Genomic DNA, 6307 nt, shown 5'->3' on the forward strand with positions numbered 1-6307 from the left:
GGCCTTTTTTCTAGTTATAAACTGTTCAGGGCCGGCTGTTGCTGTTTGATTTTAAGTGGAAACTGTCTCTTTAAATTTTTAGGATATCTGTGTGCATGTGTAGTAGAACACTTCAAGGGTGGGCCTGGGGCATCCACTAGCTCAGGCACCCCTACAGTCACCAGAATGAAGGTGTGTAAACAGCAAGTGACCAATGAACAGATACCAAAAAAAAAAAAGAATGTTCACACCTTTATCTCCGTGGTTCTGTCAGGTATTCGTGGCTGTTTTGATCCCTCCCTCGCTTGGTCTCACTCAAGATGGTGGCTCCTGGAGCAGTTGAGCATCTTGAATTAGAAAGCAATGGATTTCTTGCTTCTGTTTCAAATTCCCCTATCTGTAGGCCTTCCAACTTTCTAAATATTCCTTTATATGTGGTTCTGAGTTCTGGGACCATCCCTTTAGCCTGCTTGGTCCTGTATTCTGTGTAGTTGCTGACGGAGCTCCTTATTGCACTTCCACCCAATCTGCCATCTTGTTTGTTCTCCTGTATGAGTTCTTGATGTCATCCCACAACTCTTCTGGTCTTCAGTCATTGGTGTCTAATGCATCAAGTCTATTCTTGAGATGGTCTCTCAATTCAAGTGGGATCTATTCAAGGTCATATTTTCACTCTCTTTGTTGTCGTTGTTAAGTATCATTAGTGGGTTTTAACTCATAGTGACCTTATTTAGGGTTTCCAAGGAGCATCTGGTGGATTTGAACTACCGACCTTGCGTTTAGCAGTCCAGTGCTTATCCTACAACACCATACCAGGATTCCTTTGGCTTTCATGGACTTACTTTAATTTTCTTCAACTTTGGCCTGAACTACTATATGAACAATTAATGGTCTGTTCCAAAGTCTGCCCTTGGCCTTGTTTTGACTGATGATGTGAGCTTTTCTACAGACTCTTCCCAAAGATGTAGTAAACTTGATTGTGTTTAGTCCATTATTCTGTCGTAAATACGTCCAAGACAAATGAAGTTTTTGAATAAAGCTGCAAGTGAACAGAGTTTCTTGAAAGTTAGAAAGAGGAATGTAGGTCTGATAATAAAAGTAACAAGCACATTTTAGTTTAATTAGACAGAGAAAAAAAAATTAAAACAATGAAGACCACAAGGTGATAAACTGTTGTTGTTAACTATTGTCCAATCAGTTTTGACTCACTGAGACCCTATGCATAGCAGAATAAAATTTTTTGTCATAGATGAATGAGCGCCTCTAGTGTTTCACCAATTTGTTGAAAGATTTCAATTTGTAGTCAATCAATTCCTGGAAACTTTTTTTGTCTATGCCTTCAGTGCAGCTTAGACTTCTTTCAGTACAATCAGTTTTTGATCATATGGTACCTCCTGAAATGACTGATCATTGATCATTTCTTTTTGGTACCTTGACTTTGTGTATTCCTTCCATCTTCTTTTGATGCTTTCTGCATCATTCCATATTTTGCCCAGATAATCCTTCAGTACTGCTAGTCCTGGCCATTATCACAATAGTAGATATGTTCAATCACATTATTGTACCCATTGTTTCAATCCATCTTGTAGAGGGTCTTCTTTTTTTTCTGACTGTATTATATTGAGCATGATAACCTTTTCCAGGTATGGGTCCCTCCTGATAAGATGCCCAAAGTAAGTGAGATGAAATTTTGCCATCCTCTCTTCTAACAAGCATTCTGAATATACTTTTACCAATACATATTTGTTTCTGCTGTTAGCAGTCCATGATAAAATCAAAATTCTTTGCTAACACCATAATTCAAATGCATCAATTCTCCTTGGGTCTTCTTTGTCATTGTCCATCATTTACCTTCTTGTGAGTCAAATGAAAAGATCCTAGCTTGTGTTGCTAAGTGCTGTCGAGTTGGTTCTGATTCATAATGGCCCTGTATAGGGTTTCCAACGAGTGGCTGGTGGATTTGAATCACTGGACTTGCAGTTCAAACCAATATTGCAGTAGAGTGTTTAGGCATATTTTACTCCTCAAAGTGACATATTTGCTCAATATCATCAGTCTGAATAAGGCCAACTTTAGAACAGACCACCAATTGCTCATGTACAAGTTCAACAAGAAGTTGAAGAAAATCAAAACAAGGTCATGAAGGCCATCTTGAATATGTTCCACCTGAATTTCGAGGCCATCTCAAGAATAGGTTTGATGCATTGAACACTAATGACAGAAGACCAGAGAATGTGGGATGACATCAAGGTCATCATGCATGAAGAAAACAAAAGTTCATTAAAAAGACAGGAAAGGCATAAAAGACCAGTATAGATTTGGAAGAGACTATGAAACTTGCTCTTGAAGGTAGAGCAGCTAAAATGACTGGAAAAAAGGATGAAGTAAAAAAGCTGAACAAGTTTCAAAGGGCAGCTTGAGAAAACAAGGTAAAGTATTATAATGAAATAGAGAAAGAGCTGGAGTTAAAAAACCTGAATGAAACATCTTTTATGTAAAACCTATTGTTGTTGCTTTCCATGTAGTAGGCTCCAACTCATGGTTACTTGATATATAACAGGACAAAATGTTTCCTGGTCTTGTACCATCTTCATCACCATGGTGTGTTTGAATCTGTTGTTGTAGTTATTGTGTCATTCTAGCACACTGAGAATTCCGCATGTTTTCTCTGACCCTTTACCAAAAATAATATCCCTTTCTAGCAATGTCTTTCCTGATGATGAGTCCTAAGTAAGCATGCTGAAGTCTCATTATCCTCATTCAAAGGAGGATTCTGGTTGTATTTTTGTCTAAATCTAATTTGTACATTCTTTGGCAATCCAGAATATATTCAATTTTCTTTATGAACACCACAGCTTGACACTAGAACTTATAGGTGAGTGGAAAAGATTGATCAGCTCTAAATAGCACTGCATCACAGGGGAGAACATTATGGTTTTGCAGAAGTATCCTAAAACTGCATATCAAGACTTTCTTAATTTGCATTTAATTGTGTATAACCCCAGTGAATGTCTAAGAATATAAGATGCAGTAATTAATGTAAGCCATGGAAATTGGGTTTAAAAGAAAACATTCAGATTATATTATCTATAGGAAATTCAGTCAAGTACCTTAAACTAGTGTTTCCCTAATTCATTTGTGAAAGATCACGAATGTAGCAAGAAGTGCCTTGGAGGGGGAAAAAAAGTGTCTTTGTGATCAAATAAATCTGCTGCACAGCATGCTATAGTCCTCTTATAGGAAATTCACAACGTTGTATTAATTAAGGTTCTTCTGGTTGCAAGTAAGAGAAACCAACTTAAGCTAGCTGAAACCTTATAGGAAATTTATTGGAAGAATACTATGGTAGTTCACGGAAATTAAAGTAATAATTGAACTAATGAACCTCAGTAAGAGCAGGGTTTTCTTGTTCTTGTTGTTAGGTGCTGTTGAGTTGTTTCTGACCCATAGCAACCCTATGTACAACAGAACAAAACACTGTCTAGTCCTCACAATTGCTGCTACACTTGGACCATTGCTGTTGCCACTATACCAACCCACCTCATTCAGGGTGACCTTCTTTTTCAGTGATTCTGAACTTTACCAAGCTAATAATATGTCTCTGCTAATAATATGTCCTAAAAATGAGAGGTGAAGTCTGGTTATCTTGGCTTCTAACAGGCATTCTAGTTGTACTTCTTCCAACCTAGATTTATTTGTGCTTCTAGCAGTCCATGGTACCTTTTAATATTCTTCTCCAATATCATAACTCAAATGCATCAATTATAGACTCTTCCTTTTTCATTATCCAACCGTCACAAGTATATGAGATTATGGAAAATACTGTGACTTTGGCCTGGTGCACTTTAGTCCTGAAAATGAAATCTTTGTCCTTGAATACTTTAAAGAGGTCTTGTGCAGCAGAGGTACTTAATGCAGTACATCATTTGGTTTTTTGACTGTTGCTTCCCTGAATGTTGATGGCAGATCCAAGCAAAAGGAATTCTGACGACTTCAATTTTTTCCTTATTTTTATGAATGTTATTTATTTGCCCAGTGGTGAGGATTTTTGTTTTCTTTACATTGAGGTGCAACCCATAATGAAGGCAGTGCTCTTTGATCTTCATCAGTAAGTATTTTAAGTATTCTTTGCTTTCAGCAAGCAAGATTGTATCATCTGCATATCACAGATTGTTAATGAGTCTTCCTCTAATACTGATACCAAGTTTCTTCATATAATCTAGTTTCTTGGATTCTTTGCTCAGCATACAGAATGAACAAGTATGGTGTAAGAAGACAACCCTGATGCACACCTTTCCTAATTTTAAACCATTCAGAGCATGGATTAAGACATTTTAAGAATAAGAGCTCAAGAAACATCTCAAATGTGCATCTTTATACCAGTTCTGAGCAAAATGCATAAAATTCTTCAGGAAATCTTGCCTAAAATATAGTGCCTGGCACGTGCTCTTGTTGTTAACTGCCAAGGAATCAGTTTCTAATTATACAGACCCTTTATAGGGTTTCCAAGGAGGGGCTGGCTGGTTTGAAATACCGAGTTTGTTGTTAGCAATTTAGTGCTTATCCTACAGCACCATACAAACACTCCTTTCACATAGAACACAATAAATATTCAATAATTTTTAACTATATTCATTAAACATTTTCTCTGTAAATCATGTACCATACATTCTGATATAGAGAATCTTGGATGGGGCACAGGAACCAGTCAGTAGTTTTTAATACTTTACCAGAAAGTCTGAGGTGGAGCCAAGTTTGGAAACCACTATTAAGGGACACCAACACCAATAATGCCCTGCTTTTTTCTGTCAGCTGAAAATTTTATAAGGACAGATATTGTTTTGGCATCTTAAGTTTCAAACACTCCATTCACGGATAATCATCTATGGCCAGGGAATCAGTACATTCTTGACTACTGAAAACATAGGGGCAATTTCCAAAGAAGGGGAAAGTTTTGTGAATTAAGCAGCCACTCTGACCCAAGAAGTGTTTACTATCATAAGCATTCTAAAAAGTGCCTTTATGAAGAAATATGGTTAATATTGTTGATAAATGCTTTTCCTAAACTTACTTAAGCACAATTCACAATTTCAGAAAAGAGAAATGAAGTTGCTCCTTGAAAACCCTATATAGGGTTACTATGAGTCAGAACCGATTTGACAGCACTTAACAACAACAAACAGATTTCATAGTTTGTAAAACTATATTTTCTTGTTTTACTTCCTATAATGAATATTATTAACCAAACCCTTATATCTGTTATATATGCACAATAACATGCCTGAAATATTGTATTTGCCCCCAATACATCTATTTGTTTATGTGAGAACATTCAGCTTTAATCTTTTAAGATCCTTTCTTGCATTTAAGAATACTTTTAATTATAAGAATTAAGTCAGAACATTGTTTTAATCACTGTGGTAATTCAACTTTTATTTCTGTTATACAAAAGGAAAGGCAGTACACTTAGTTAAGTCAAAGTCTTTTACCTGGAGAAAAGAATGTTTTGATTATAGTAATTCAGTCTTTCATTAGTACAATGCAGTTTTGCTACTATTTCTCATCTCAAAATTCAGAAACTAATTAAGCAGTCTTAATTATTACCTGCCATATGCCTAGAATACATGTCAAACAGTCAATTAGGTATCTTAACAGTTCCTCACCCTGCTGTTTTTCATCTCTTCATTCCTATAGTACTTATCAGTGACACCTAGGTAACTCTGACAGGAAGACAGTCTACACTAAACAGCAAATAAGAGTGATTGTGGAAGTTGCATAAACATCAGGTGGTGCATTTTAATTATGTGAGGACAATAGTACACATGAAGGAAAACCTAAAACCTGTGAAACAATGTGGGCAAAATAAAAGGTTCAGGCTTCATTAAACCACTATTTTAATACTGGTAGTGGTTAAAATTATAAGTAAATTATTCACTCCTTTTTGTTGTTGTTTTGCTTTCATTTCTAGTCACTCACACACTGGTATTCTCCAGCTTATTTTTGAGGATGAAATCATAACGACTGAACTATTCCAAGTAACTCTTCCTTACCTAGTCATTTTCTCTCTATTGAAATTTTCAGCTTATATTTCCCAAGTGGTTTTCAAGCAAATGCTTAGTCTTATTATTTTTGGTTAGAAATACTAAATTATTTTGCTTCTTAAAGTCTTCTTTCTGTTTCAGATAAAATCATCATTATTAAGTGCAGCAAATAAACATACATATGTTTAAGTTCACATGTTATATATATATATGTTGTTGTTGTTGTTAAGTGCCGTCGAGTCGGTTCCGACCCATAGCGACCCTGTACAGGGTTTCCGAGGGTGTAA

The sequence above is a fragment of the Chrysochloris asiatica genome, unplaced genomic scaffold (assembly GCF_000296735.1).
Source record: "Chrysochloris asiatica unplaced genomic scaffold, ChrAsi1.0 scaffold00126, whole genome shotgun sequence".
NCBI lineage: Eukaryota > Metazoa > Chordata > Mammalia > Afrosoricida > Chrysochloridae > Chrysochloris > Chrysochloris asiatica.